Raw genomic sequence first — 11732 nt, 5'->3', positions numbered from 1 at the left:
AGTTTTAAAAGACTTTTATGTAAATTAGAAGGAGAAATAACAGACATAGCCTTCTTAATGGATTTAAAAAAAAAATAAAATCTCTTATGTTTATCAGGAACACTCTGAAAATTAGATGTTGACGGAACAGCAACAGGTAATGTAACAGTACTAAAGGAAATTTTATCTGCATTAATAAGTTTGTCATGACATGCAATACAAACAACAGCTGGAGAAACAGATACCAAAAATTATAGCAGATACACTTAGCTTGGTAGCTCCAGCAGTAGACAGCGATTTTCCTATAGTATCTTCTGACTCAGATGCAACGTGAGACATCTTGCAATATGTAAGAGAAAAAACAACATATAAAGCAAAATTGATCAAATTCCTTAAATGACAGTTTCAGGAATGGGAAAAAATGCCAAAGAACAAGCTTCTAGCAACCAGAAGCACTGAAAAAAATAAGACTTAAATAATGTGGAGACAAAAGCGACGCCCTTATTTTTTAGCGCCAAATAAGACGCCCACATTATTTGGCGCCTATATGCTTTTGGCGCCAAAAATGACGCCACATCCGGAACGCCGACATTTTTGGCGCAAAATAACGTCAAAAAATGACGCAACTTCCGGCGACACGTATGACGCCGGAAACGGAAAAGAATTTTTGCGCCAAAAAAGTCCGCGCCAAGAATGACGCAATAAAATGAAGCATTTTCAGCCCCCGCGAGCCTAACAGCCCACAGGAAAAAAAGAGTCAAATTTTTGAAGGTAAGAAAAAATGATTAATTCAAATGCATTATCCCAAATATGAAACTGACTGTCTGAAAAATAAGGAAAGTTGAACATTCTGAGTCAAGGCAAATAAATGTTTGAATACATATATTTAGAACTTTATAAACAAAGTGCCCAACCATAGCTTAGAGTGTCACAGAAAATAAGATTTACTTACCCCAGGACACTCATCTACATGTTTGTAGAAAGCCAAACCAGTACTGAAACGAGAATCAGCAGAGGTAATGGTATATATAAGAGTATATCGTCGATCTGAAAAGGGAGGTAAGAGATGAATCTCTACGACCGATAACAGAGAACCTATGATATAGACCCCGTAGAAGGAGATCACTGCATTCAAATAGGCAATACTCTCCTCACATCCCTCTGACATTCACTGCACGCTGAGAGGAAAACCGGGCTCCAACTTGCTGCGGAGCGCATATCAACGTAGAATCTAGCACAAACTTACTTCACCACCTCCATCGGAGGCAAAGTTTGTAAAACTGAATTGTGGGTGTGGTGAGGGGTGTATTTATAGGCATTTTAAGGTTTGGGAAACTTTGCCCCTCCTGGTAGGAATGTATATCCCATACGTCACTAGCTCATGGACTCTTGCTAATTACATGAAAGAAATGACCGTTTACACTTAGGTGTTAAATTGGTACCTGCTGAGTCAAATACACGAAGCTCAGATGTACGTCTCAATGGAAAATAGTAGGAGAAAACAGTGAGACATATTTTGCTGAAAGCATATGGGTAATCAGGCAGGCCATATAGACCTCCCCCGATAGGGGGAGTTACAGGGATTAAAGTGCTAAGAATAGTACTACTTAACACAACCTTACCATGGGTCACAGCCCGCATGTCTTATTGTTATATTTTGTCAGGGTAATCAGGCAGGCCATATAGACCTCCCCGGATAGGGGGAGTAAAAGGGATTAAAGTGCTAAGAATAGTACTACTTAACACAACCTAGTTACCATGGGTCCCAGACCGCATGTCTTGTTGTTATATTTTGTCAGGGTAATCGGGCAGGCCATATAGACCTCCCCCGATAGGTGGAGTAACACGTATTAAAGTGCTAAGAATAGTACTACTTAACATAACCTAGTTACCATGGGTACCAGACCGCATGTCTTGTTATATATTGTCAGGGTAATCATGCAGGCCACATAGACCTCCCCCGATAGGGAGAGTAAAAGGGATTAAAGTGCTAAGAATAGTACTACTAAACACAACCTAATTACCATGGGTCCCAGACCGCATGTTTTATTATTATACTTTGTCAGGGTAATCATGCAGGCCATATAGACCTCCACCCGATATCGGGACTAACAGGTATTAAAGTGCTAAGAACAGTACAACTTAACACAACCTAGTTACCATGGGTCCCAGACCGCATGTCTTGTTGTTATACTTTGTCAGGGTAATCATGCAGGCCATATAGACCTCCCCCGATATGGGGAGTAACAGGTATTAAACTGCTAAGAACAGTACTACTTAACACAACCTAGTTACCATGGGTCCCAGACCGCATGTTTTGTTGTTATACTTTGTCAGGGTAATCATGCAGGCCATATAGACCTCCCCCGATAGGGGGAGTAACAGGGATTAAAGTGCTAAGAATAGTACTACTTAACACAACCTAGTTACCATGGGTCCCAGACCACATGTTTTGTTGTTATACTTTGTCAGGGTAATCATGCAGGCCATATAGACCTCCCCCGATAGGGGGAGTAAAAGGGATTAAAGTGCTAAGAACAGTACTACTTAACACAACCTAGTTACCATGGGTCCCAGACCGCATGTTTTGTTGTTATACTTTGTCAGGGTAATCATGCAGGCCATATAGACCTCCCCCGATAGGGGGAGTAACAGGGATTAAAGTGCTAAGAATAGTACTACTTAACACAACCTAGTTACCATGGGTCCCAGACCACATGTTTTGTTGTTATACTTTGTCAGGGTAACCATGCAGGCCATATAGACCTCCCCCGATAGGGGGAGTAAAAGGGATTAAAGTGCTAAGAATAGTACTACTAAACACAACCTAATTACCATGGGTCCCAGACCGCATGTCTTGTTGTTATACTTTGTCAGGGTAATCGTGCAGGCCATATAGACCTACCCAGATAGGGGGAGTAACATGGATTAAAGTGCTAAGAATAGTACTACTTAACACAACCTAGTTACCTTGGGTCCCAGACCACATGTTTTGTTGTTATACTTTGTCAGGGTAATCATGCAGGCCATATAGACCTCCCCCGATAGGGGGAGTTACAGGGATTAAAGTGCTAAGAACAGTACTACTTAACACAACCTAGTTACCATGGGTCCCAGACCGCATGTCTTGTTGTTATACTTTGTCAGGGTAATCATGCAGGCCATATAGACCTCCCCCGATATGGGGAGTAACAGGTATTAAACTGCTAAGAACAGTACTACTTAACACAACCTAGTTACCATGGATCCCAGACCGCAGGTCTTGTTGTTATACTTTGTCAGGGTAATCATGCAGGCCATATAGACCTACCCAGATAGGGGGAGTAACATGGATTAAAGTGCTAAGAATAGTACTAATATAAACACAACCTAGTTACCATGGGTCCCAGACCTCATGTCTTGTTGTTATACTTTGTCAGGGTAATCATGCAGGCCATATAGACATCCCCCGATAGGGGGAGTTACAGGGATCAAAGTCCTAAGAATAGTACTACTTAACATAACCTAGTTACCATGGGTCCCAGACCACATGTTTTGTTGTTATACTTTGTCAGGGTAATCATGCAGGCCATATAGACCTCCCCCGATAGGGGGAGTTACAGGGATTAAAGTGCTAAGAATAGTACTACTTAACACAACCTAGTTACCATGGGTCCCAGACCGCATGTTTTATTATTATACTTTGTCATGGTAATTATATATCTATCAAATCGATCTATTTATCTTCTATCGATTCTATCTAACCATCAATCTATGTATATCTATCTATGACATCTATCTATCTCGTGGCTGGACTGATTTGAGACAGCCACTTGTGTTTAGGCCAAATTTGAAGTAGGAGGACAGACCAGTCATCTTCTTCCATCTCCCTGTTCCAAAAATGCAGGCCATATAGACCTCCCCCGATAGGGGGAGTAACAGGTAGTAAACTGCTAAGAATAATACTACTTAACACACCACGGGTCCCAGACCGCATGTCTTATTGTTATACTCTGTCAGGGAAATCATATATCTATCAAATCTATCTATTTAATCAATCATCGTATCTATCAAATATAAATTGCATCTATTGATCTATGTAATTTGTATCTATCAAATGTATATTGCATCTTTTGATCTATGTAATTCGTATCTATCAAATGTATATTGCATCGATTGATCTATGTAATTCGTATCTATCAAATGTATATTGCATCTATTGATCTATGTAATTTGTATCTATCATATGTATATTGCATCTATTGATCTATGTAATCAGTATGTATCTATCTATAAAATCTATCTATCTCGTGGTTGTGCAAATGGACTGTTTGCAGTTGTTTGCGGTGCGTTACACGGGGAGTTTGGTCTGTCACTGTGAAGCGGGCGTAACCCTTACACTACCTGATCGATACAACATCATACCTGATGTTTTAAAGCACGTTATTCAAAAAAATTTTTTAGGAATGTTAGGTGATTAAGGCCCTTTATGGGTTAAAACCAGACTCTGCATCAACTATGTAATTTTCCTTGGGAGTTTTGCCATGGATCCCCCTCTGGTATGCCACAGTCCAGGTGTTAGTCCCCTTGAAACAACTTTTCAATCACTATTGTGGCCAGAAAGAGTAATTGTGGGTTTTAAAGTTCGTCTGCCTATTGAAGTCAATGGAGGTTTTCGCGGTTTGCCGGTTCGCAGAAGTTCGAGTCCGCCGTTCGCGAACCGAAATTTTAAGGTTTGCGACATCACTATTAGAGATGTTTTTCTATCTGGTTTGTGACCCTGATGAAAAGGAATACATGCTACTATCTTGGTGAATTTACTTGATATCTACACATCTTCTAATAAGACAATTTGCTCAATAGGAATATATATTGTTGAGAGTACTAGATCTAAGAAATGACACTCCCAATATTACTATTCAACAGCTTGCCATATCAACTACAGAACCCCTTGAATCAATGTTAGCAGTATTATTATTATTCTTTATCTTTAAAGCGCCAACAGATTCTGCAGCGCTGCCCATGGGTACAAGGATAAAAGTACAAGGGAGAAACAATACAATAACAGACAACAGTTTACAGACAGATACAGATATTGTGACGAGACCAATCTCGCCACTGTGCATTGGAGGAGCCTGGTTGCCCGCCTGCTGCCTTTAGACTATGGCCCCATGTTGAAACGCTTACTTTTCCCCTGCAAAGACACGAAAGCCGGGTCATTCAGTACGTGCTCTACTTGAACAGTGATACCCCAGATAGCTATGCCATGTAGCCCATTTGTATAACAAAAGACCTTGGCTCCATGGCAATTGAACTGTATTTCTCTGCCTGTGATAATTACATCAACCATTGTGTAAGGTAATTGTACCACCATTGTGTAAGATAATTGTATCAACCATTGTGTAAGGTAATTGTATCAACCATTGTGTAAGGTAATTGTATCAACCATTGTGTAAGATAATTGTATCAACCATTGTGTAAGGTAATTGTATCAACCATTGTGTAAGCTAACTGCATCAACCATTGTGTAAGGTAATTGTATCAACCATTGTGGAAGGTAATTACATCAACCATTGTGGAAGGTAATTGTATCAACCATTGTGTAAGGTAACTGCATCAACCATTGTGTAAGGTAACTACATCAACCATTGTGTAAGGTAACTGCATCAGCCATTGTGTAAGGTAATTGTATCACAGACAGAGGAGAGGATTTTGTGTGGGAGTGTCTGAGAGTATTGTATGTGTTTATTGGTTGTTTTACAAAACCCTGTGGGTGGCACTACTGTGTAAGAATGTGTATATAAGAACAATAAACCCACAGCTCTGGCTGATATCTGTTTGACCCTCACCATGGAGCTTTGACTCATGCTTGGGGGGAGGGAGAGGGGAAAATTACTGTATGCTGTGCCTCTGAAAGGGAAGATCTACTAAAACGGCGGTTTAAGCCGTTTATGCTTGGGGGTACCGTTACAGATATAGTATTATATTTTCTGCTAATAGTACACAATTACATAATACATAATATTGTTGAGAGTACTAGATCTAAGAAATGACACTCCCAATATTACTATTCAACAGCTTGCCATATCAACTACAGAACCCCTTGAGTCAATGTTAGAAGTATTATTATTATTCTTTATTTTTAAAGCGCCAACAGATTCCGCAGCGCTGCCCATGGGTACAAGGATAAAAGTACAAGGGAGAAACAATACAATAACAGACAACAGTTTACTGACAGATACAGATATTGTGACGAGACCAATCTCGCCACTGTGCATTGGAGGAGCCTGGTTGCCCACCTGCTGCCTTTAGACTATGGCCCCATGTTGAAACGCTTGCTTTTCCCCTGCAAAAACACGAAAGCCGGGTCATTCAGTACTTGCCCTATTTGAACAGTGATACCCCAGATAGCTATGCCATGTAAGCAAAAGAAAGAGATTCAAGAGTTCCAATTGTAGAAGAATCAAATGGCTTTATTAAGGATAAAATCCAAAGGTATACCAGCACAGTAACAGAGAGACAGCTGGCCCTACTAGTTTCGGCGGTGTGCCGTAATCTAAGACCTGCATCAACCATTGTGTAAGGTAACTGCATCAACCATTGTGTAAGGTAATTGTATCAACCATTGTGTAAGGTAATTACATCAACCATTGTGTAAGGTAACTGCATCAACCATTGTGTAAGGTAACTGCATCAACCATTGTGTAAGGTAACTGCATCAACCATTGTGTTAGGTAACTGTATCAACCATTGTGTAAGGTAATTGTATCAACCATTGTGTAAGGTAATTGTATCAACCATTGTGTAAGGTAATTGTATCAACCATTGTGTAAGGTAATTGTATCAACCATTGTGTAAGGTAATTGTATCAACCATTGTGTAAGCTAAATGCATCAACCATTGTGTAAGGTAATTGTATCAACCATTGTGTAAGGTAATTACATCAACCATTGTGTAAGGTAATTGTATCAACCATTGTGTAAGGTAACTGCATCAACCATTGTGTAAGGTAATTGTATCAACCATTGTGTAAGGTAACTGCATCAACCATTGTGTAAGGTAATTGTATCACAGACAGAGGAGAGGATTTTGTGTGGGAGTGTCTGAGAGTATTGTATGTGTTTATTGGTTGTTTTACAAAACCCTGTGGGTGGCACTACTGTGTAAGAATGTGTATATAAGAACAATAAACCCACAGCTCTGGCTGATATCTGTTTGACCCTCACCATGGAGCTTTGACTCATGCTTGGGGGGAGGGAGAGGGGAAATTTACTGTATGCTGTGCCTCTGAAAGGGAAGATCTACTAAACGGCGGTTTAACCCGTTTATGCTTGGGGGTACCGCTACAGATATAGTATTATATTTTCTGCTAATAGTACACAATTACATAATACATATGTGTTGATAATGGTGAGTTATGCATTTAAGCCTATATACTGCTAATCCAAGCCTGTATAGAAGGTGCCTTAATTGAATATACTAATCCCCTCTGTTATAAGATAAAGTGCTTTCTTTATTTAATCTCTAAACTAAAATGTTAATGTGCACATGGTTTGTGTTAATAGTTTATTTCTCTATTTGTTTTACCATAAAGTCTTAAGGGTCCAGGTGTGGCCCTATATGCTTTATTATATTACTCCCCCCTACCAAGCTCCCCTGTTAGTAGATGTTAAAAGTTAACAAGAGAGGCCATTGTTTTTCTTACGGGGATTCTATATCTATAAAACATGATGATTGAAAAAACAGGGAAAATTGGATTCTATTATAATGAAAGAATAAAAAGAGGTTCATCAATTGAGACACAAGAGTGGTCTTATTTCTCGTTCTACCTTCTATAGTGCTGCATTTTGTCCAAGAGCGGCCGCATGTATCAGTCAGGAGGTTTGCTGTGCAATGTATACATTTATATTAGGTTTACAATGTCATATTGATATGTACTCTATATTCTCTTATAAGATATATTTGTAAAAAACGTTCTATGTATCCTCTAATGACAAAGCTTGTATGTACGCCCTGATTTAAACCTCAGTACAAAATAATTCTATGTATCCTCTAATGACAAAGCTTGTATGTACGCCCTGATTTAAACCTCAATACAAAATAATTATAATAAAAAAAAGAAGTAAATTGGAAAGACGTCTGTTCATTAGGCAGCTTTACAAATATATGCCTTTATCATTGACTCAACAAATGTGCCAAGCTAGCTCCCAGTAGTGTATTACTTCATATTTGTTTCAAAGGATATACAGAGAATGAAAGAAATGTGATAATAGAAGTAAATTGGAAATACTTTGTTCATTAGGCAGCTTTACAAATATATGTCTTTATCATTGACCCAACAAATGTGCCCAGCTAGCTCCCAGTAGTGTATTACTTTTTATTAATCAAAGGATATACAGAGAATGAAAGAAATATGATAATAGAAGTAAATTGGAAATACTTTGTTCATTAGGCAGCTTTACAAATATATGCATTTGTCATTGACCCAACAAATGTGCCCAGCTAGCTCCCAGTAGTGTATTACTTTTTTTTTTAATCAAAGGATATACAGAGAATGAAAGGAATGTGATAATAGAAGTAAATTGGAAATACTTTGTTCATTAGGCAGCTTTACAAATATATGCATTTGTCATTGACCCAACAAATGTGCCCAGCTAGCTCCCAGTAGTGTATTACTTTTTTTCATCAAAGGATATACAGAGAATGAAAGAAATCTGATAATAGTAGTAAATTGGAAAGACCTTTGTTCATTAGGCAGTTTTACAAATATATGCATTTGTCATTGACCCAACAAATGTGCCCAGCTAGCTCCCAGTAGTGTATTACTTTTTTTCATCAAAGGATATACAGAGAATGAAAGAAATCTGATAATAGTAGTAAATTGGAAAGACCTTTGTTCATTAGGCAGTTTTACAAATATATGCATTTGTCATTGACCCAACAAATGAATCCAGCTAGCTCCCAGTAGTGTACTTTTTCAACAAAGGATATACAGAGAATGAAAAAAATGTGATAGAATTATTAGCATAATTTTTATTAATCTTTGTTTCATGAATATTACACCTGTTTGTTCATGTACCTGAGTATTTAACCCTTTGTGTGCAGCAGTAAATGTATTGCTTTATTAACAAAGCTCACAATTATTAAAGGGAGCCTGGGAAAAGCTGCAGCATAGGAGCAGCAGAAACAGCAGTGCAGGGAGCCCAGAGGCAGGGGGGGCTCTTTCTCATGCACGAGCACGGAGACTGCTTTAGAGAGGGAATATGAATATTTATGAGGAGGGAGGGGAATGGGAGGAGCTGCAGTGGGGGTGGAGCTCCGAATGTTGCTGAGGTGCAGAGGAAACGGCTTTCCATTGGGGAACCACCGTTTATACAACACCGGAGTGCTGAGCGCTGAGATATAAACAGTTACAACAAAAGTAACTGCAGGAGGCGGGGCCAATTATTCATGTTACTGCAGGGGGCGGGGCCAATGCTGCATGTTACTGCGATGGGACGGGGCCAAGGCTTCACGTGCACTTTATTCTCTTACACTTCTAGATACCGCCTCCGTCAGGATACTCAACTCTGATTGGTTAGAGGGCGGGATTATCTCAAACATCCCTTTCTGTATCCCTGGCAACCAAGTACACAAAAAACCCACCAGAGCGGCGGAAAGCAACAATGGTAAGAAACGTGTCTTTTACTTTTACTGTACCCTGATATACTGAGTCTGTAGCCTGATATACCGCGTGTACCCTGATATACTGAGTCTGTACCCTGATATACCGCGTGTACCCTGTTATACTGATCCTGTACCCTGATATACCGCGTGTACCCTGATATACTGAGTCTGTACCCTGATATACTGAGTCTGTACCCTGATATACTGAGCCTGTACCCTGATATACTGAGTCTGTACCCTGATATACTGAGTCTGTACCCTGATATACTGAGTCTGTACCCTGATATACTGAGCCTGTACCCTGATATACTGATCCTGTACCCTGTTATACTGAGTCTGTACCCTGATATACTGAGTCTGTACCCTGATATACTGATCCTGTACCCTGATATACTGATCCTGTACCCTGATATACTGAGTCTGTACCCTGATATACTGATCCTGTACCCTGATATACTGAGTCTGTACCCTGATATACCGCGTGTACCCTGTTATACTGATCCTGTACCCTGATATACCGCGTGTACCCTGATATACTGAGTCTGTACCCTGATATACTGATCCTGTACCCTGATATACTGATCCTGTACCCTGATATACTGATCCTGTACCCTGATATACCGCGTGTACCCTGATATACTGAGTCTGTACCCTGATATACTGATCCTGTACCCTGATATACCGCGTGTACCCTGATATACTGAGCCTGTACCCTGTTATACTGAGTCTGTACCCTGATATACCGCGTGTACCCTGATATACTGAGCCTGTACCCTGATATACTGAGTCTGTACCCTGATATACTGATCCTGTACCCTGATATACTGATCCTGTACCCTGATATACCGCGTGTACCCTGATATACTGAGTCTGTACCCTGTTATACTGAGTCTGTACCCTGATATACTGATCCTGTACCCTGATATACCGCGTGTACCCTGATATACTGAGTCTGTACCCTGTTATACTGATCCTGTACCCTGATATACTGAGCCTGTACCCTGATATACTGAGTCTGTACCCTGATATACTGATCCTGTACCCTGATATACTGATCCTGTACCCTGATATACCGCGTGTACCCTGATATACTGAGTCTGTACCCTGATATACTGATCCTGTACCCTGATATACCGCGTGTACCCTGATATACTGAGCCTGTACCCTGTTATACTGAGTCTGTACCCTGATATACCGCGTGTACCCTGATATACTGAGCCTGTACCCTGATATACTGAGTCTGTACCCTGATATACTGATCCTGTACCCTGATATACTGATCCTGTACCCTGATATACCGCGTGTACCCTGATATACTGAGTCTGTACCCTGTTATACTGAGTCTGTACCCTGATATACTGATCCTGTACCCTGATATACCGCGTGTACCCTGATATACTGAGTCTGTACCCTGTTATACTGATCCTGTACCCTGATATACTGAGCCTGTACCCTGATATACTGAGTCTGTACCCTGATATACTGATCCTGTACCCTGATATACTGATCCTGTACCCTGATATACCGCGTGTACCCTGATATACTGATCCTGTACCCTGATATACTGATCCTGTACCCTGTTATACTGAGTCTGTACCCTGATATACTGATCCTGTACCCTGATATACTGATCCTGTACCCTGTTATACTGAGTCTGTACCCTGATATACTGATCCTGTACCCTGATATACCGCGTGTACCCTGATATACTGAGTCTGTACCCTGATATACTGAGTCTGTACCCTGATATACCGCGTGTACCCTAATATACTGAGTCTGTACCCTGATATACTGATCCTGTACCCTGATATACTGATCCTGTACCCTGATCCTGTACCCTGATATACCGCGTGTACCCTGATATACTGATCCTGTACCCTGATATACTGATCCTGTACCCTGTTATACTGAGTCTGTACCCTGATATACTGATCCTGTACCCTGATATACTGATCCTGTACCCTGATATACCGCGTGTACCCTGATATACTGAGTCTGTACCCTGATATACTGAGTCTGTACCCTGATATACCGCGTGTACCCTAATATACTGAGTCTGTACCCTGATATACTGATCCTGTACCCTGATATACTGATCCTGTAGCCTG

This window comes from Bombina bombina, chromosome 6, assembly GCF_027579735.1.
Source record: "Bombina bombina isolate aBomBom1 chromosome 6, aBomBom1.pri, whole genome shotgun sequence".
NCBI classification, from domain to species: domain Eukaryota; kingdom Metazoa; phylum Chordata; class Amphibia; order Anura; family Bombinatoridae; genus Bombina; species Bombina bombina.
Note: the sequence above shows the minus strand (reverse complement) of the source record.